The following is a 22709-nucleotide window of genomic DNA, read 5'->3' on the forward strand; positions in this document are numbered from 1 at the left end:
GTGGTTTGCTCAGGGCTTGAGTTAGTTTTGAACAATTTTCTTCAGGGTGTTCTAAGCCAGTTTCAAATTATTTTGTGAACTATTCATTCTATCACATGCCTTAGCAAAATCTACCACAATCTAATAAGCATCTGAATAGATTCTCTGAGATGCAGGTCAGAATCTCCTTTTCTTGAATTTCAACTTTCTAGCTCATTGCAGCAAAATCTCTTTACCTCCTTGCATTTAAATTTTTCCTGGGCGCTAAGGGATTTGACTCTGTCTTGCTACACAATCCACAATTGACTTTAAGATTCACGGGCTGTGTCTCCAAGGAGAGGTTTATAAAATGAATAGAACATAGGTGGTAATAAGTAATAAATAGGTCATCAAATGCTTGAAAGTTATAGCTCGTTTTGTTCTTTGCTTCATTTTTAATGGAGTCAGTGCAAGATATTTCTTGAGTGTTCATTATATGAAAGGCATTGGGCCATAGCTCTTTGGCCCTGGCTCCTGCACAAGTCTTCCTCCCTGCTGGACTCCTTGGTGGTTACTATCTATCTACACACACACACACACACACACACACACACACACACACACACCCACCCCATTGTCTCCTATCTGCTTTTTTCTTTTTTACATTTGGTATTTGTTTAGTGTTTTATTTGCTGAGATCACAGGTTGGCTTAGAATAATTTTCCCAAAACTTCCAGATGAAAATGATTACCTGCAGCATTTAAAAAACACAGTTTGGGGGCTCTTTCTCTGGTATATATGGTTCAATAGGGCAGAGAAAAGAACTGGGGCATTTTTTTTTTTTTTTGAGACAGAGTTTCACACTCTGTCGCCCAGGCTGGAGTGCAGTGGTGCGATCTTGCCTCACTGCAACCTACATCTCACAGGTTCAAGTGATTCTCATGTCTCAGCCTCCTTAGTAGCTGGGATTATAGGCATGTGCCACCATGCCAGGCTAATTTTTGTATTTTTAGTAAAGGTGGGGTTTCACCATGTTGCCCAGGCTGATCTTGAACTCCCGGCCTCAAGAGATCTGCCCGCCTTGGCCTCCCAAAGGGCTGGGATTACAGGCATGAGCCATCGCACCCGGCCCCCCGGGAATTTTATTTTTAGATTTCTCATATGTGAGTCTTTTCAACAGGTAAGTTTAGAAAACACTGGAGTAGAAGATGATCTCTCAGCTTTCTTCCAACTTTCGTACACACACTTCAGACCAATCTTTAAGTTCTTGATTACATCAACTTTCTCCTTTAACCTCTGGCCCTGAAATGTTCTTACTTCTGAAACTCCCATTGCAGCCATGTGTATTGTTCAGCAGTTATTCATGACCTAACTTGCAGAATTTCTTTGGTGACTCAGGCTTTTATTTAAATCTTTAATTTTATTTAATGTTTTGAACTTTTAAATCATGCCTACTGAGACTCTGGTAGGCTTCTCAAGAGAAGGGGAAATGTTTTATATTTCTTTCTACATTTCTTTATTTGTGTTCACAAAATGCTTTGCATTTGAATGAATGAGCTTTTATTTCTAATTTAATTTTCTTTTTAAATATGAATATCCTACTGCATGGATAAAGAATGTATCATTTCATTCCATATACTAATAGGCATAAGATTTGGGAACCCTTGTTTTATCCTAGCTGGTGCAGCTGTTGGGTACTCATATAACCCCTTAATCCTTTGTAAAAACTTAATGGGACAGCTGCCTTGATAATATGCAGTTTCAATGACTACCTCTGTTGAGGAAAATAATACACTATTGTAGTAAGTATCACAGATTAATGATATTTCTCTGCAAGGAAACGTGTAATGGACAGGAGTTCCCAAACTGGGACTCATGCTACATGCCAGAAAAAAATTACCTTCAATATCTACCATGAAATGGAAGGGCCTTCTTTGAATTTAGCAACTCTTGGCATCATTGTTATATTAATGGTTTAATTAGACTGTTTCAGTGTCATAGAACAGTTCTTTAAAGGACTTTTAACAAGGATACTATTGTTAAAGAAAAAAGGCTCTTTCATTTGGGCCAATAAAATTATAAGGGGGAAAATGAAAAAGTACTACTGGCAGCATATTTTTTAGTTCAGCTGTGACTTCTCCAGCCTAATCACTAAGAAGTTCCTTCAAGGCAATTCTTGTTTATATAGCAGTTTGATCTGGATTCTTGTAAAATTAAACATAGGTTGACAAATTAAATTTAACACCACTACCCTCCAGGACACTGTAAATGTAAAGGAGACTAAAACAAACATGAGAAATATTATTGTAACAGGGTAGTGAAAAGTCAGATCCAACACAACATAAAAATCTTGCTTACGAATATCATTTAGTGCAAAGAGTATCAACCAACGGTTGATATTTCTTTATTTATACTTACATCATCTTTCATATGCCACTAAAATGGATGTCTTTGTTTCCTTACAGATTTTTTTTTTTTGGTACCAATTTACCAGAGACATCTATTTAACTCTTGAGTTAAGCAATTCAGTGATTTCTGCGCTATCATAGTTTAAGATCTCTTTCAAGAATTCATGAAATAAGCATCTTACATTGTTGGTGGTTAATTACATTGGAACATTCAGTCTCTTTGAACTTATCCTCAAAATGGTTCTCTGTTTTATTTTTTATTTTTATTCTTCTATTTTTTTTTTTTAGCCTTCTCTTTTTCTGGAAGGATTTTTGTTTTTCAATAAAAAAGGCTCATAGGTAATGTGAAACTTATGTCCCAGTAGAATTTAACGGGAAAGACTTCTCAGCCTCATTTATGTTTATTCAGAAGTACACATAAAAAGACTCTAAAAACGTAAATGAGAAACTCATGTTTAGAGTACGACTTGGAAATAAGTAAAAAATATATATTATACAAATATAACTAATGTAGCATAAGTATCCTGACTTGCAAACTGTCGAATCTGACAAGAAAAAAGAGGTGATGACTGGGTGCAGTGACTCACGCCTGTAATCCCAGCACTTTGGGAGGCCGAGGCGGGTGGATCACCTGAGGTCAGGAGTTCATGACCCACCTGACCAACATGGTGAAACCCTGTCTCTACTAAAAATACAAAAATTAGCCGGATATGGTGGTGTGTGCCTGTAATCCCAGCTATTTGGGAGGCTGAGGCAAGAGAATCACTTGAACCCGGGAGATGGAGGTTGCAGTGAGCCCAGATCATGCCACTGCACTCCAGTCTGGGCACCAAGTGTCTCAAAAAAAAAAGAAAATGAAAAAGGAAGTGACAATAAAGAGGGACCTGAGTTGGCTGCTCTGGTAGAGCCTCACAGGGTCACCAAGTGAGGTGGACTTTTGACAATTTTGCCTGCCCTGCCCTCCTATTTCAGGAAACACCAATAAAGAAAGCTCAAGCCCAAAGGGTTAGACGTTTCCTTCCCTGGAATCTCAGGCCACTAGGTGCATCTGGCTAGGATCTGAGTCTTCACTGAGCAATGCAAATTTCCAGTGAACCTTTAGAGATTAAGGTTGGTGCCTCTGATGGAGGGTAGAGTCAGGTGTGGCTGGTGAAATCATAGCTAGTGTTCGTGGTGACAATGCCAATGGTAACCTCTTAAACAGACTTCACATGCCATCTTGGGTCTATTTTGCTTCCTGTGTTTTTTTCCCATACACCAGGCCTCATTCACCAGCATTCTTAGCTCTCTTGTAAACTATATGACCTCCTTTCAATAAATTTGTTTTCTGCTTACAGCTTGAGTTAGTCTGATTGTGGAACCAAGAACCCTGAGCAACATGTCGAAAGAGCTGGGTTAATCCTAGCTATGTAGGACCAGAAGCTCCAGCACATCCAGTTGCCCACAAGGAATCAGTATCCAGGGGCTGCCACACCTCACAAGAAAGTGAAGTTAGGGTCATTAGTGATATTTGTTTAAACTCTTTCTCACTCCAAATAAGATTTGAGATTACTTATACAAAAAGACACAACCCAACAAGATAAAAGAATAAGAGAGAAAATGGGAGGAAGTAAAAATAAAGGTATTGATGCATGAGTCAGGTTGCTAAACATTGCTTTATAATGAGAAGTGGAACTTGCAGGCAAACACACAGCTCAGTGTATCCTCATGTTCCCTTCCCTGCGGGAGAGGCTTCCTGGGAAACACAGTCAGAGGCTACTGGGGATTGGGGGTGGGAAGAACAATGAATATGAGTCTAAGTCAAGGAAGCTGGGCCAACTTTATGGGTGAGCCAACAAATCACAGTCTCTGGGCTCGTCCTGGTATTGCAGCAGTTGATGAGTTTCTGCTTTTGGCTCTGTAGTGTCCTTTAAGTCCCTTCTTTTACATGAAAGTCCCTTCTTTTACAAATATTTTTGTAAATATATTTATATTTTTATATATTTATAAATATATTTATATTTATATATATAAATAGCTATATTATAAATATATTTATTTTTATATAAATATATATAAATAGCTATTTATAAATATATCTATTTATAATATATTTATAATATATTTACAAGTGTAGATATATTTGCAAGAAATAATACCTTAAGGCATTTACTTTAGTAAGGTGTTTCCCAAATTTCAGTCATTCTTGTGCTGTCTTCACAATTTTGCCATAGTCACCTACTCTCTATTCTATTATATATTTTTGATACCTAAATACATGTAATACTTTTCTTCTAAATAATATACATAGCTATGGAAGCTTGCTATGCTATCTATTTTTAATACTCATAAGAATAAATCTATAGTATTAAAATGATTACATATCATCTTGCATTCTGCTGAAAGTTTATCAAGTGAAGTAGAATTTTATTCTTGTTTAAAATATTTTGCACAGAAGTTAAAATTTTGGTCTTTACTACCAGAAAAGGTCTATACTCTGCTCTAAGTCTTGATTTATAGTTTGGCTGGGTATAGAATTCTAGGTGGAAATGTTCCCTAACTTTGAAGGCATTTCCCCAGTATCTTCTAGCATCATATGGTGGTGATGAGAAGTGAGAACCAGTTAATTTGCACTTCTTGTAGGTTACTTTTTTCTCCTCTCTAAAATATATGTCTTCAAAATTCTAAAATATCAAAAAGTTGCCTACATATTTGTTTTTCCTTTTTAAAATTAAAAAGAAAATTTTTAGAGACAGGATCTCACTCTGTCACCCAGGCTGGAGTGTAGTAGCAAGATCATAGTTCACTGTAACCTTGAACTCCTGGAAGAGCTCAAGTTATCTTCCCTCAGCCTCCCGAGTAGCTAGGACTACATATGTGTGCCACCAAACCCAGCTAAATTTTAAAAATTTTTTGTAGGGGAGGGGTCTTGCTGTGTTGCCCAGGTTAGTCTTAAACCCTTGGCCTCAAGCGATCCTCTGGACTTGGCCTCCCAAAGTACTGGGATTACAGGTGTGAGCCACTGTACCCAGCTGGCCTATTTCACTTTTTAATTCATTGTGCTGGACATGTACCCTATTCATGTAAGATTTGTATCTTTTGAGCACTAAGATTCTACTTTTTGATGATTTATTCCCTTCAGTTTTCTGTGCTATTTCTGAAACACCTGTCAGTTTGATATTGGACTTCCAGGATTAGGTTTCAGCATTTGGAACCTATATGAGTTGGTCAGGGAAATAAAAGACTTTCTGTGTTCTCTCAGTAGGAAGTGTCTCAACAGAAGGAATAAGCATTGGAAGGGCTGGAAGAGTGAACGTTTCTTGAATTGTCACTGACTCGCTCAGTCCGCACCTCCAAAGTGCTTGATTCTAGATGCTCAAATGTTAAGCTGCTTCAAACCTCACATCCAACTTTTGCCCATATATCTGTCTGCAACTGCCTTTAGAGAATAATAGTCTTTTCTTTTCTATTTAATACCTTTCCAGTCACTGATACTGGTGTGAGGCTGTAATCTGAAACCATGTGGGGCAAGCACTCTGAAAAATGTTGTTCCTGCTTCTTCGTGCTCTCAGCAGAGGTTTGGAGGTGCTCGGGTGACAAAGACAATTCAGCACAGAGCTACACTGGCTGTGTGCATACCCCAAGTACTAGCCAAGTGGCCTGAGGCAAATTTTTTCTTTTCTTTTCTTTTCTTTTCTTTTTTCTTTTCTTTTCTCTTCTCTTTCTTTCTCTTTCTCTCTCTCTTTCTTTTCTTTTTCTGTTTTTGTTTTCAAGGTCTTGCTCTGTTGCCCACGTGGGAGGGCAGTGGTGTGAACATAGCTCACTGCAGCTTCAAACTCCTGGGCTCAAGCAATTCTCCTGCCTCAGCCTCCTGAGTAGCTGGGACTACTGGTGTGTGTCACCATGCCCAGCTAATTTTTTAAAAAATTTTTTGTAGAGATGGTGTCTTGCCCGTTTTCCCAGGCTGGTCTCAAACTTCTAGCAAGTAATCCTCCCACTTTGGCCTCCCAAAGTGCTGGGATTACAGGTGTAAGCCACCACACCTGGCCTTTTTAATTTCTTAATGCTTCAACCTCTCCAACTATTAGGAGAGAATAATATCATTAGCTACCTCATAGGATTGCTGGTAAGACTGATTGAAATAACACATGCAATGAATATAAATCAGTGCCTGGCAAATATTCTAGTGCTTTTGGTATATGTTGGTGATCTTAATTTTAACTGTTATTATTTAATATCTGTTTCACATTTCCACCTATGTCATTTTGCTCTACATTTCAAAAAGCTTCAACATAATTTTCCAGTCTATTAATTTTTATGACTAATAATTGTAATCACTAAAAGAACTTTCTTATTTAGGTTTTTAAATAGTATCTTCATTGCTTTACAGATGCAACTATTTTGGATCTGTGTTTTGTTCCTCTGTCCCATTTGTTTTCTGTCTTCCAGCAATTTATTGATAGCCCCCTCTTTCTTCTCTGTTATCAGCTTATTCTTTTGGTTTTAAATTTATTTTAATAAGGTCTTGGGAGGATCAAAAGCCATGGAGCTAGTTTACCATCTTGCACAGAAACTGACAGTGCTATTTTCATCTTAATTTTCCTCACATAGCAGGATTGAATCCACAGGTTGTCACTAATAATAGTTCACAGTTATTCTGCCCTTACTGTGTGTCAGGTGGTATACTAAGAACTTTTCATTCATCCTGTCATCTAATTCACTTTGATGTTAAGATATAGGAAGTTGTGTTATCCTCATTTCTTTAAGACGAGATTAGTGAGGCTTACAGAGTTCAAATGACTTGCCCAAAAGTTCACACAGCTAGTAATGAATAGAGCTAAAATTTAAACACAGATCTATTGGCCACTGAACTACTACTGGCAGCTCTAAGCTACTACTGCAACATGGATCTCATCATTTTAAATGGCTGCACAGTATCCATGTATGTTTGTGTTTATATCTAAGCCCTCTCTGATGAACACTTAAGTTGTTTTCAAAATTTGCTGTTATAAACAAACCTTACATAAATATTTAAGTACTGTGTGAAACTTTTTATGCACTGCGCTATTATTGTTTTCTAAAAATAAGTCCTGGAAGTGAATAAATCCGAAGTTATCTTTGTTAAAACATTTTAAAATATGTTTTGACAAACTGTCCTTAAAAAAGAAGTTGTAGCGATTGACACTTCCACCAGCAGCAATGTGTGGAAGGGTCTGCTCCCCACATGCTCATTAACATCTAATATTACTCAATTATTGCCAATCTCATAAAAATGAAATGCTACCTTACTCTTTCAATTTGCCTTTATTTCATTGTTACTGTGGCTGAACACATCTCTTCATATCATTATGGATCATGAGCCTTTCTTCTTGTGTGAGTTGTCAGTTCATTTTCTGCCCAACTTTTTACTGGGCTATTGCCTCTAGCTGGTAAGGATTTATAAGTACTCACTATTTCTATTTTTACCTTTGTTTAAGCATTTGTAAAATAAGTTTTAAATATTTAGGTAGCCAAATCTATCCTAATTAACTTTTATAGATATTCTTCCAATGGATGATAAAAATGAAACCAATATGAAAATTGTTCATTAAGAGTATGATTTATGATCTGAGTTTCTAAAAGAATCAGAAAATTCAACAATCTTGTTAGCCCTACTTCAGGAAACAGGCAAATTGTAAAGATGATGAAAGTTTTCACTTATACACTAAAAGCTTACCTAAGCCACCTTAAGAAGGATTTCCAGCCAGGCTAGGTTGAGAGCTACTAAGCTGACCCTTCTGACTTATATTCTGCTTACAATGTGTAGTATTGGAGAGTTGGATTTGGATGCTAATGTAGGCTATTGGGATGGGAGCTGGGTTGGCCATGTTTATTCTTTAACCTTAAGATTCCTACCTGGTGCCAGCTGCTGACATCAGAAGACCTCACTGCTACTTCTCTAGATTTTTACTTTGTTCACTGTTCCTGTTTAAAGTTGCTCCCAGGAAAAATGAAGTTCAATTCATAACTGAGTAGAAATCAGATTTATAACAAGCTTGTCCACGAGGCAGAAGTCCCTAGGGTATGGGAGAGCATGCGAGCCCTGGACTGCACAGTATGTTTCTAAATTAAGTCTCCATTCCAAAGGATGTGAATTAGGCAGAGACTGTGATTCAGGGCAAAGTTTGAATTCTTTTTCCTACCTTTTAGTTAAAAGGATCTCTCCAGACTCTCCTCTTACCCTCTTTCTCCAGGGATCGAAACTTCCTTAGCCATGGCTACCACAACTGTCTCTACTCTTTTAATTTCACCTCCTTAGGATATTCAGATAAATTCCTAAAAGGAAGTAGCTTTTTCTTCATAGCCTGGATTTTTAGAAAGGAAAAATGTGAATCCAAATTTTCTTTTCTTTAAAATACCACTTGGACCCTAACTCCTTTGGTAGTTGGAGAGCACCCATCTGAAACTTTTCTGCTTTGTGTTCAGTTATTACCACATATGATACTGTGTTGGCTCCTTTATTGGTTCATTTTCTCTATAAGATGTTGATCATGTTGATCTTTCTTTGGGCAGAACCATCAGCTACTCATCTCTGAATCTATATCCCTTAGCAAGGTGTCAAACATGTTAGGCACTCTGTAAATGTCTTCTTATTGGATATATGTTAGAACAATGGAAAATATTTGATAAATCATGCTGCTATAAAGACACATGCACACGTATATTTATTGCAGCACTACTCACAATAGCAAAGACTTGGAACCAACCCAAATGTCCAACAACGATAGACTGGATTAAGAAAATGTGGCATATATACACCATGGAATACTATGCAGCCATAAAAATGATGAGTTCATGTCCTTTGTAGGGACATGGATGAAGCTGGAAACCATCATTCTCAGCAAACTATCGCAAGGACAAAAAACCAAACACTGCATGTTCTGACTCATAGGTGGGAATTGAACAATGAGAACACTTGGACACAGGAAGGGGAACATCACACACAGGGGCCTGTTGTGTGGTTGGGGAAGGAGGGAGGGATAGCATAGGAGATATACCTAATGTAAATGATGAGGTAATGGGTGCAGCACACCAGCATGGCACATGTATACATATATAACAAACCTGCACATTGTGCACATGTACCCTAGAATTTAAAGTACAATAAAATATATATATATATAAACAGAACAATGGAAAATATTTGATTCTAACATGCTATTATGACTCTGGCCTGGGGGAAGTGGGAGTAAATAGCTTTTGATATAAATGCATGTGAAGAATAGTAGTATCCCAGTTAGAGTTTTATCAGATACTGGTTAAAAGAGAAAATATGGTGACCCTAAACCAATCCCTTTAGGAGAACAGCCAGATATTAAGCCAAACCAGACATGTGTAGAGTATGTGCCTGCAGAATAGGAGAATAAATACTTTTGGAGAGTAGACTCAGCACACAATCTAACCAGATGATGTGCAGGCTGCTGTATCCAGTGATGACTTTACCTGAATTTTATTGGTTAATCTTACGCCTAACACCATCTAAAATAAGTTGTATTGGTAATGGGATATAAAATTTAGCATGCTAAGAGTTACTTGAAGACATCTGAAGTTCAGTATAATTAACCAGGCCCGAGATTCGTTTAGACATCATAAAAGAATTTTTTACATGCTGAAGGATCTTGTAGTGTATCTTTTCTAAAAATGACCAAAATGTGTTGTGGCAATTTTAGAGAAAAGAGTATGCTATCAATAGAAGTCTTTAAGACTAGTGTTTCGAACAGATATTTGCTAATTAATTCCAGAAATTAAACAACTATTTAGGTTTTGTGTAACCAACACCCAGAAATAGTCCAGACAAAGGATTTTTCTTGTTGCCAACTGATTTAATGCCCTTCTCATATTAAAATTCTTTCCATGTAACACACACACACAGACACATGCGCGCACACACACGCACACACACAAACTTGTAAATTATTTTAGTTCCATCTCAGTCACAGCAAGACACTTGGTGCCCACAAATGCCTGAAGATTTGTGGCATGAAAGTCTCCTCTGTTGAAAATGCTGCCTCCCTCCCTTTTGGCCTTGTGGGCAGTGAAGCATGGGATTATCAGAAACAGTTCTGCATCTTCTGGAAAGCCTCTACTGGATAAGCCCCCTCTTCCCTTTTTCACTGTGAGACAGGTGCTTGGGCACAGATGGGAGACCCACGGACTCTGACTTCCTTGACTATCAATAAGTGAGGGCTGTGGGTAGGTGTATGAGATGAGTTTTTGAAAGTAGGAAAACAGAGTTCTATTTTACCTCATGCTCTGAAAGTCTTTTTCTCCTGCTAGAAAGCTGGCAGTGCTAGAGAATCCAGTCCAATAATAGGAATTCAGTTCAATTCAAGAAGCAATGGTGCTCACTGATTGGAGAACTTGTAAAGGTGCCAGCTGGTACTTGGTGGTTAGCATTAGGACTATATGAGATTGTCGCAATGTTTCAGCACCTTGTCATCATTGTTGTTGATATTTCTTTGTTTTTAGCTTTTCTCCCCCCTCTCCTCTCCCCACTGTTTCTTTTTTTTTTTTTTAACTTGATGGGCATGAATTGAGGCATTGAGGTCTGTATTTAAGTTTGACATTGATAATCATTGTTGCAATCATGGGCTGTTCCGATTCTCTGACTTCGTTAAGAGATACTATATGGTTGAATCATAAGCCTGTCCTCTTCCTATCCTACCTTAAGTGAATGTATATGGTTGGGGGGCAAGCCAAGGGTGACTTTTGGTGATTGTTAGTTTTGTGGCTTCTAAAAAGTGAGTGTAGTTAATACGGTTGTGACAGTCAACTAAGCATTATATATTGTGTTAACGTGTTATCTATCCCTCTTCCCAAGAGACTACCTAAGAAGAAGTTAGTTAGATATTAGGAATAGAGTAGAAACAGAGAAGTGGGTATACTCAGTAAGATTTTTGTGGAGTACAATAGAAAGTCACTTGAAGACTCTACCAAGAAATCAGTGTGTTCTTACTGAATTTATGGCATCATCTGCCCCCTTCACGTACCTCGAAAATTACCAGATATCCCCAGTGATTATAATTAACTAATTCTCTCTCTGTCTCTCTCATATTTAACAAGGACAATAATAGGCAGCAAAGTGATGCAGCCTCTAAATGCAACTGAGATGCAAGATCATTGATGCCCAATTTCTTTCAGCATTTTTCTTCTTGGACCAGAGGTTCTTTGCCATCACTTGTGATTGTGGTTCTTCAGGGTCTTAGCACTCCCTAGGCATGGGTCTGGGTGATAAGGTAAACCCGTGTGAGCCATGATGATATCATACTTTATTTACTGAAATGTCTAGCTGTGCCTTGCTGTTTGGTGCAATTAGTAGGTTCCTTTGAGTTGTACTGCCCGGGCTGCCTTCTCTCATACAGTATCATAGTGAGCAAGCATTATTCTTTCCTTTTTATGTGGAGAAGGAGAGCAAAGAGAAGTAAAATAACCTCAGGTAAAAAAAATTTTAAAAAATGCTTGAAATAGAATGTCATAATTCTGCTAGTCATCTTGAGGACCATTCATTTCTGCAGATTTTAATGGGGAAACCAGACTTCCTCTTAAAAAAAACCTGCCTTTTTGGTTCAGGGCCTGGAGGATGCAGTCTCCCTTCTTTGATATGCCCTCTGTTCATTACGAATAGCCTTTCATGAAGCTTACAAGAAGGGACACGAGCACAGGCACCCAGTTAGCAACAACCTGGGTGAGTAACCCTGGGCAGGGCGCCTGGGGTGGCTCAGGGAGAGGCAGGGCAACAGGGGCGATCTCAGGATCCAGAGCAGACTCAAAGCTTTTTCGCAGCCTGTGACCTTTTTTTTTTTTTTTTTTTTTAACTTCAGAAGAGGTGTGGATCTGTCCCTCACTCTCTGCCTTTTGTTTATAATGTCATCTTCTCCTCCTCCTCCAAACACACACAGTTCCATCTGACTCACTGCCATGTTTCCGTAACCTTGGGCAAGTCACATCACCTCTAAGGGCTTCCGTTTATTTATAAAGAGAGAATGATAGTCATGACTGCCTGCTTGCTGGAGCTTGCATTAATGGCACACAGGCATGGCAAAGCTGAGTGCTGGACAAGAGAATTCAGATGTGGTTTCTTGTACTCTCCCAGCCAAGTGGGCTTCTTCTCTAGTAAAGATCAATGCCCAGACTCACCAATTTATAATATCTTCAAGGTGGCATAGCTGGGATCTCTTGAGCAGTTTTTTCATTCCCCTTATTTACCCAAGAGATAGGAATGATCTCCCTAGATAAATTAAAATTATTTCTGTATTTTCCTTAAAGAACTTTCTGAAGTAAACTTTTCTAGTTTTTCATAGAACACAGAATATCAAAACTAGAGAAGACATTAGAGATGTTATGCTCTCAATCCCCTGCCTCCATTTTGAAAATGAGAAAATTGAGGCCAAGAAAGCTGAAGTGACTTGCCCAGAGTTGCCCTGTTGGTGTGTGTAGTAGCAGAATCAAACACAACTGAGGTCTCCTATGTGCTGTACCATTCAGTTGGGGGTTGGCAGAAGAGCAAGTAGACCCTCGATGCCCTATTCCCTCTACACCAATGGTTAACATTTCCGATTCTTTCTTTAGTCTCCCCTAGCAATTCCAGTTTTCTTTTTATAAATCAATTTCTTGATTAAATTCCTAGCTGATTACTAATTTAGTATCACCAACAAATATTTACTGAGAACCCATTATCTTCTTGGTACTGTATAATGATTAAAAGTACACATACACACACAGATATATACACACAGGCAGACACACACATACACGCACACTAACATACACACAAATATAGAGGACTCTAAAGAAGCTGTGGTTTGGCCTACTGGATAAATTTAAAACCTTCTCATCTCTGGTAAGTGGCAAGACTATTTAATCCTATGTCAAAGACAGTGTCTAACACACTTCTGGGGAAGAGTAGATGATTGTTCCTGAACTGAGTGGATAACCCATCAATAAATATTTGTGGTTATCCATAATTAGAACGCAGATGAGTAAAGATGTGAAACTGAGCTACCCCCAAGATGTCTAAAAATTGGCATAAAGCCACAGAGAAAGACAACAGTGATGTCAGGCCTAGGATGCCTCTGTTGGGCTATTTTAGTTTAATTTGTTGGACTATAATTTATCAACACAACTATATTCTATAACAATACTATTCTTGTGGAAAATGGAGAATTTTCATTTTGCAAAGAAAAGCAAAATAAGATGAATTTGAGTAAAGAACAGTCACGTTCTGGGAAGTCTAGCCATTAGCTCTTCCTATGATTAGGATTCCTATCTAGGAAGCAGAGCTAAATTTTGTGGGATACATGTATTTGAAATTGAAAGTACATCTCCTTGGAATTCATAGGGGTATTGGCTTTCTTTGGGTCATAGAGAGAAGTCTGCCACCTGCCAATTCACTGCAACATCTTCTGGCCGACCTCTCCTGGGTTTTCTCTTCTCTTGAAGCCTGCTCACATACTAACCACAAGTTTTCAGCTGTTTACCTTGTGAAACCTAATGAGATCACCACAAAGTAGGCCCCATGGACGAAAGCCATCATTCCACAGAAGTACACATGAGCTCCAGCCAAATGTACTATATAAGGCTTATCTTGAGAAATGAATCCTTGAAAACATCAACCCAGTGATGACAAAAAAGAATTCTGCCTAGTTAGAGTTCTCTGCAGGAAGTATTTTTGATATTATTTTGGCTTTTGAAAAAAAAAAGACTTTGTGGGGGTTACCTCAGTGCACAGTGAAATCGCACATTCAAACTGTTTGAATCCTGTCCTCCAAATACAGAGGTCTTATGTGAAAACAATCTCATTTTCATTTTACTTTCTGGGAACCCCTCCAAGGCATGGTGAATTGCCAGCATTTTGTGACCTTCAGTTCCTTTACTGCTGTCATGGGAAACTTGACCTTGGAACTGTAGAGAGGAGGGGAACCAGTTTTGGGTGGGTCAGGGGCAGAAGTTTCATTCACTCTGCTTGATCATTGCCCAAAACTAGGGGTTCTCCTGCACTAAGATCCTTAGAACCTCAGAGGTCACAGAAATGGGGACCAAAAAGTATGATGAGGATGCACATTAACACCAAAGCAAGGATGTGGACAACATGACTGTCGCATGGGATAGAGACTCAGGCAGCCAGCCAGGGGCAATTCCCAGTGAAGCATTAGGGACAAGAAAACACTGGATCTCCTCCAGATGCGTAGTTGATGCAGGGCTCCCAGACCCTTCAGAACATCTTAGGACTGAAATGGAATTCCTAGGGCATAAGGTTTCCTCCTGTAACTCTAGCTGGTTTCTGTAGGGTTGAAACTACAATAATGGATTCTCAATTTGTAGAAGGACTTCCTTAGGTTCCATACCATTTGGCAACTGTTTGACTCATAAGACATCCATCTGACTACAGGGTTAGAGAGGGCTTGTGCATCTCAAGACACTGTGGGGTCTCTAGCCCCTACTCATGTATACCATTCTCTAGGCACACAGCTGATTAGAAGACAGTGGTGGCTTATCCTTCTAGCAAGAACCCCTTTGATATCTTATTTTGCTCATGGGCACATGGGCTTGAAAGATTTTTTGCCTTTAAGGCAGATTTTATTAAGTAACAATTAATGTCTTTATTTTCATTACTCTATGAAAATCGAATTAGAATAACAGCATTACCACACTGACCTGATAGAATTCTAGCCCAAAGCAAAGAAATCAATATTTGAGTGGTCTCTGCCTGAGAACAGGCTGTGTAGTCGTTTGGCATTTTTTATTTCTGAAAATTTAAACAAAAAGCTCGTAGGTCCCATTCCTACCATTTGTAGGACTTAGGAATCCAGGGAACTGCATGAATATTTAATTTAAAAAAGAACAAAAAATGTGGAGTCCCAAGACCTAAGGGACTTAGCTGAGTGAGACTGAGAAGGGCATTCACCTGTATTGAGTCTCAGGTTCCTTATCTGAAAGGATATCATCTGAAAACAGTACTCATCTTACAGGGCTGTGGTGAAGATTAAATACAACTATTGACATACTGGACAGTTTTGAAAAATTTAGCTGATTTCAAAGACTGAAATTTCACTGCAGAAATAAACTTTAAAAAAAATCTTGGTATAATAAATTACAAATTTGTCTTGTACATTACATTAAAGTCAATCAATCAAACAAAACAATGTTTATAAACTAGAAGATAAGAAATTTTCTCTCTCAGCTTCAGAAAGGAATCAAAGCACTGACTCTTGGGCAATTGCTATTGTGTGTGTGCATGTGTGCATGTGTGCATGTGTGTTTTGTGATTCCTTTCCTAGAGAAGAGGAAAACCACTGTCATATTGAGTTTTATGCTTACACTCAAGAACATCAAGAACATCTTGTGTGAGTAGGAAGGGGGAATAAATATATACTCTAAGGATCCGATCAAATAATTTAGAAAGAACTTTTTTTACTCTTTTACATTTAGAACGTGAACAGTGTAGACACACGGTTGGGTAAGTATGTTTCCCAGAACAGAATGCTGAAGAACATGGGATTTGGAGTCAGATCCTAACTCACATTTTACCTCATCTTATAGCTCTGTGACTTGGACAAGTTGCAGAGGTTTGTTATGAAAATTAAATGAAAAAAAGTGTAGATAAGAAGGCAGCAGTTCATGTTTTGGTCATCGTAAGTACTTGATACAGGTGAAATGTTGTGATGAGTCTTTGTGTTTTAGCTTCAACTCTCTTTCTCCTAGTGTTTTAGTTAATGAAAATGATGGCATGTAAGTACAGTTCATGCAAGGTCAGTTGATTAGTAAAGGGTACTGGTAGACATGGTGATGCAATCCCTATTTGTAATGCCTTTGCTATCACACACTTGAGATATATGTGAGGCAAGTCGCTAGAAACCCTTTGTTTAAAGACATTAAGTCAACCTCATTTCATGATGGCATTTCTTTATCTTGATCTTGTAAATGCTCAGGAATTGTGGCTGCTTTGGAATTTATGACAGACAGCTAATGGAATCTTTAGGACACATCTGAACAAAAGTGAAACTAGGGGTGGGGGGCGGATTAAGGCTTCTGCTGTACATTACTCATTCACTGCTCAAATGACAACAAGCCATTTAGACTCCAAGCCGACATGGGTCTCTTTGGGTTGCAGATGGTGAGAGCCTTGACAGGAGGGACTGTTGATGGTTTCTCGGGCTTTAAGCCTCTTTGTGCCCAAGTCTCTTAGATTTAAATGAGTGGATACTCGCTGAGATGAGATAGTAAATTCTTGAGTTCCTTGAGAAAGATTGGAATAGGGTCATTTCTTCTCTAGAAATAGTTCAGATGTTGTACTTTAGTTGGGGCTCATGGATTTGAGCCTACAGTGTAAAAAGGGGCAAAGACCTAGCCTGAGAATTAGCTGGGTTATTTAGAAAATATACAGGACAGAGAAGACTCCAGTGACTGCCATGACTAAAAACACTTACTTTTGCTCTTGCCTGTTTTATCCTTTTTGGAATTCCACTACTGGCCTTTTGGTTACAGCGGCTCAGGCAGGGCACATCCAAGAGCCAGTGGAGAACTTCAGAACTTCTGACTGTATTAGTCAGCCTTGCTTACCTCGGTGACCCTCCAATTTATGCTTATCCACATGGTCAACTCCATGACCTTATGGGAAATGCACTGGGTTGGGAACAAGGCAGAACTGAGTAGAATCCTGGCTCAGACTAGTTGCATGATTTTGGGCAAATTAATTAACTTCTATATTCTAACTACCTAACATTGAAAAACAATGACAATGCCTATTCTAATCTAGTCAATTTGAAAAATAGTCTCCCGCTACTTACTATCCAATGCTCAGGAAATGGAAAGAAAAAGCTGGATATACCCTTAGGGGCTTCCAGTGTGTTTTAGGCCCTAAGCCAGAAGCTACAAAAAAAGGACAGGTCAGACCTGTGTGTCTGTCCCTAAGGCAGCCTTCAGTAATGTGGGGAAATATGGCCAATGCATAAATTAAAAAAAAATTTTTTTTGTAGAGACAGAGTCTCACTTTGTTGCTCAGGCTGGTCTTGAACTCCTGGCTTCAAGCCATCCTCTGCCTTACTTCCAAAGTGCTGGGATTACAGGCATGGGTCACCATGCCCGACCTAGCCAATGCATTTGATCACCCCAAGATCCTTTTCCCTCATCAAAACCACCTCCATCACTTGCATTATCTATGAACATCCTCTGGATACCAGCCAGATTCACACTTAACATTTTGCAGTGCTTAATATCTTCACAGAAATGTATCAGTTTTCCATAATTCGCCACAACATTCTTGAGAGGTAGCCACAGACTTACCCAAAATCACACATGGATTTGTGTCTATAATGGCCTCCACTCTTGCATCTAGTTAACTGCCTCAGACACTAAATATTCAGCCACAAACCTTCCCTGAGGGGAGTCACTTCAGTTCCACAACTGATTGACAAAAATAATGTCAAACATTACCTTGTCCTACATGACCCAACTCCTTCCCTAAAGGGAGTTCAGAAAAATAGGGCATCAGCATTACTAGGCTTCTAACTAATGACTATAGGAGCCGGGAACCACTGCACAGGCCTGAAAGTTGTATGTGGTGACACTATGACAACATTTCTGCAATTAGAGGAGTTATATTCAGACTTAAGGAAGAAGGAATCATATTCGATAAAAATAACATATTTCTAGAATGTATAGACTTGAAGGGGAACATTTCCATGTTTTCCTTGGTGATTACTTTATAACTTTATTCTTCCTCAAGAATCACTCAATAATTTGTTTCATAGTTATCATCTCCTTCTTCCCCATAGACCTCCAGTGATGAGGGAAGCTCCCTCCAAAGCCACAAGCTTTGTACATAGAGTGGCATTGGTATCAGGTTTGCATATTAGTTTTGCTCATGTTTATCATTGAGCTGGGGAGGGGGGGCCTTGGGATACTCACTATTCTGGGAAGGAGAAAAACTTACTTCTGGTGAGAAGAGAATCTGGACTATAGCTTCAGAGGAGCATTTCTTCTGTATTGCCCATGCCTTTGCTACAGAGGGACTCAGGCCAGCAAAGGCTTTGGTGGTCCTCCTGATTCAGGGTAAGAAACAGCCTAGTCTCAGTAAATGATTGACCTGGCTGCTGATGTGATAAGCTTAGGTAAATAGGCTTGATTCTGCTCCAGTAATTTCAGGACTTTTAACTCTCTAGGTTCCAAACCAGAAAAATATACGTGACTTCCTGGGAGAGCCTATCATATGAGGTTGTCAGCCCTGTGAATGGACAGTATATTTCTCAGAATATATTATTCTATACCATATACTACAATATATGTACACCGTCCTCCCTGGTATGTCTTGAAAATTGAAAAAAATTATGCAAGGAAAATTCTGGGACAAAACCATGCTGTGGAGCTACCACCAATGAAATCATTTTAATAAATCACACATATAATTTGTTATAATGAAATAATTTTTAAAAAACCTTCCAAGTTTCTGAAATACATACAGGAGCAATAACAATTTTCAGAAGAGATAGAAGACAGAAGGAAAATACAGCCTGCTTTCCAGAACAGGCTGATGGAAAAATGACTGAATTCAGAAATACAACCAGGTCTACCATATCTCCTTCAGCAGACCCTCCTCAGAGACACTCTGGTGATAAGGCTGTATACGGTGCTCATTTTGTGATTATGAGAGAAGGGCCAGTGACCAGAGAGATCACCTACCTTGTCTGCTGCTTTTCAATCCCGACTCTTCCCTCAGCTTCTTTCCTGACTCAGCAGGGATGGCCCATGGCAGTTCCAGTGATTGCTGAAGAGAGTGGGACGTTGGGAAGACACATTAACACAGGTTTCTCCTTTTCCCCAAGCATGAAGGTGAGGTTCCTATCCACTTCCTTTCCTGCTCTCTCTGGCCTCTGCAGACAGTGGTCACAGGCAGCAACTTGCTTGCAGCCAGGTATGTTGACAGATGTGAAGGAGGGAGTCTGCCCTGGCCTCAGCCACCTGATCTAGCCAATCATTACACACCAGACAGACTCCTAGTCCTGCTTAAATCCAACCAGACTTGCATGGAAAAATCAGATGGCAGGACTGTAGGGGGCAGAAAGCACAGTCTGATAGCCATTGGCTATCCAGAAAAGTGATTCCCTTGTAACTGCACCTGGGAAGTGGACAAGAGGCCCCGAGAATAGTTTATAGAGGAAACGAAATTTTTTTTCCTTTAGATTTCAGCAATCTCAGAAGGAAATCTGGAGGTCACCTTATCAAATGTCCCATTTAATAATGGAGTTTCTTCTATTAAATTCTTGTATGGTGAGAAGCATCTGGCAGTTTTTTAAATAAATATGTCTACCATTCATTGAGAGAGTATTATATGTTATGCATTTCATGAATATTACCACAAATCCTCATGGTAATGTTGAGATTTTATTTCTATTTTATGCATGAGGGAACAAAGGCTCACAGGGGTAATGGTCATGCAACTAGTAGGTACTGAAGCCAAGATCTGAATCCAGATCTGTTCTAATACCTGCACCAGCAACAATAAGCCTTTCCATACGTTCTGTGGTAGGTTGAATTATAGCCCCCCAAAAATGTCCACATCCTAATCTTCAGAACCTATGAGTATGTTATCTTACGTGGTAAAAGGGACTTTGCAGACATGGTCAAGTTAAGGATCTTCAGATGGGAGATTAGCTTGGCTTACCCAGGTGGGCCCAGTGTAATCACAGGGGTCCTTATGAAAGGTCAGAATAAGAGAAAGAGACGTGATAGCCTATAATCCCAGCACTTTGAGAGGCCGAGGCGGGCAGATCATGAGGTCAGGAGATCAAGACCATCCTGGCTAACATGGGGAAACCCTGTCTCTACCAAAAATACAAAAAATTAGCCGGGCGTAGTGGCGGGCACCTGTAGTCCCAGCTACTCGGGAGGCGGAGGCAGGAGAATGGCATGAACCCAAGAGGCAGAGCTTGCAGTGAGCAGAGCTCGCACCACTGCACTCCAGCCTTGGCAACAGAGCAAGACTCCGTCAAAAAAAAAAAAAAAAAAAAAAAGAAAGAGATGTGATGACAGAAGCAGGGTAAGCGATTGCTATGCTGCTGGCTTTGAAGGTAGAGGAAGGGGCCACAAATCAAGGAATGCAGGCCGCTTCTAGAAGCTGAAAAGGCAAGGAAGTGGATTCTACTCTAGGGCCTCCAGAAGGAGCATGGCCCCACTGACCATTTTAAACTTCTGACTCTCGACCTGCAAGGTAATACATTTGCACTGTTGTAAGCTACCAAGTTTGTGATAATTTTTTATAGGAACTATAGAAAATGAATACACATTCCCTCAGAAATACTCTTTATGATGGTGAGATCATTGTCTCACTTAGTTTCCTATTCTACAAAGGAATACTCTTTATCAAGCTAAGCTTGACCTTCTTAAAATGGCCATTCATTGGTCCTAGCTCTTCCCCGCACATAAGGCACTCGGGGAGGCAGCTGGAAATGGTGGCAAACAGTACCGGGAAGGGAATCAGAATCTGGATTCTAGTCCCACCTCTGCCTTAGCCAGTCAGTTCTCTCTGGTTTTCAGTTTTCTCTCCTGTAACATTAATGCCCTGTACAAATGTTCTTTGATCCCTTCTATATCTAAAGCTATAATATTCTAAACTCAAGTCATGTAACAATTTAAAAATACTTGAAGATATCCCTGTCACCTTGCTCCAAATGTTTCCTGTTCCAACTACCCCAGTTTTCCATGTGACATGACTTCTGGACCCTTCCCTCTCCAAGTTGCTCTTCTCTAAGAAGGCTCCAATTTACCCATTTCCCTCTGAAATGTGGTGCCCAAGTCTTCACATAGTGCCCCTGCCATTTCTTGTCTGCTAGTGTGCCTGGTTCTGCTGGCTCCTCTGACCACACTCTCTTTCTGGGTCTCATCTAACTATTCCTCAGGATCTTTTGAACTTGGCCTAGTCTATTTCTTTTCATGTTGTTTGATCTGGCCTTACCTCTCGAAACAAAGCACCTATAGTGAACAATTCTACAAGAATCTTAGATTTTTTTTTATAGGAAGAACCAAGACTTGCCAGTGCTAGCCTAAATTAGTCAGCCTTGCTTGCTTAACAACATTTAAATGATAATGCACTCTCATAGGCCCTGGAAAGGTCATGGTTTATCACATTTTAAGATCATAAATTCTTTGAGAATTTGATGCAAGTTATGAGTCCTCTTCAGAAAAAAGTGCACATACATCTAAAATTGGCTGTGTCATTTTGGGGCACTTCAGCCCCCCGAAGTAGTCTACTGCCGCTCTGATGTGTGGTAAGTTAGTTCTACACTCACAAGTTGTTGGTGGGGGAAGTTTTTGCAAAAGGCAGCCTAATATTTTCTTCCAGATCTCCTTATACTTCATGGAGGTCCTAGAAACACCTCCTGGAACTGGATTGTGCAAATGCCCAGTGAGGATCAAGGTAGGAAAGTCTCCAGGCTAAAAAGCAGCTCAGTTCTCAGGTTAAACAAAAAACAGCATTCAGTGGCCTCCTTTTACAAGAATATTGCTGCTTATGGCCTTTCTCTACAGGATAAATCCTATTCTTCAGATGCTTAGCTCCTTAGATTAAAGCCATCTGCCTGCCTAAGGCTTCTCTCAATTGCATGATGCTACTGGACAGAGGCTGAAACTGTTGTGGCCTCCTCCCCACCCATGCTGTCCAAAAACACTGACTGCCCAGCTGTGAAAACACCCTGGTCTGACTAGTGCTTTTGTCTCACTGGCACTTGTCCAGGCCATCCCGGGTGAGGTTTGAGGCACATGGGCTTTGGCCACTGTCCCTCCCTTGCAACCTCCCACCCTCTCTGAGAATGAAAGGTTTCAAGTCTTAAAAATAATAACACTCCTTTGGTCACACCGAGTAGATTTGAAGAGGGATAAACACGATCACTTCTTGCTGATCACGAAGAATTCCTTAGGAAAAAAACAACAAAAATCCAGGACATTCAGGCAACCTGACCTCCGGGATTAACAGAGAAGGAATCAGTTTCAAAGTTGAAGAAGTGGAGTTTACCCTGCGTTTGTTTGTCAAGCTCAGCCATAGGCAGGACTCAGTGACTCCATGACCTTTCTTTCCCTAGTTTAAACTGCTCTACAGGACAACATGGAGATAGATTATCTGAGCATGGACTTCCACAGGAAACATAAAGGAAGTTCCCTTATGAAAAAAACAGATAATTTTCTATTCCAAATAGCAGTTTCTTCATGTATTTAGTTACTAAGAAATATTTAGGAAGAACAAAGTCAAACCCAGTTTTAGGCAAAAATGAGTGGTACAATCAACTATATTTTTTTTTGCAACCTGGAAAGGATCATAAACTTAGGTCATTCTCA

At 39.5% G+C, this 22709-nt stretch overlaps 1 protein-coding gene across 5 annotated transcripts in view; it reads right to left on the reverse strand.

Moving 5' to 3' along the window:
- Window positions 1-19146, reverse strand: part of PHLDB2 (pleckstrin homology like domain family B member 2) — a 235411-nt gene extending 216265 nt beyond the window's left edge. For 4 of the 5 annotated variants that reach the window (XM_058437518.1, XM_058437522.1, XM_058437520.1 and 1 more), the window contains exon 1: window positions 19062-19110. The gene's annotated coding sequence lies outside the window, so the exon portion shown is untranslated. Of the gene's footprint in view, window positions 1-19061 lie in introns of all 5 variants that reach the window. The other variant, XM_058437521.1, reaches the window with a different exon arrangement.
- Between the last annotated feature and the right edge of the window lie 3563 nt (window positions 19147-22709).

This window comes from Hylobates moloch, unplaced genomic scaffold (assembly GCF_009828535.3).
Source record: "Hylobates moloch isolate HMO894 unplaced genomic scaffold, HMol_V3 SCAFFOLD_4, whole genome shotgun sequence".
Classification (NCBI taxonomy): Eukaryota; Metazoa; Chordata; class Mammalia; order Primates; family Hylobatidae; genus Hylobates; species Hylobates moloch.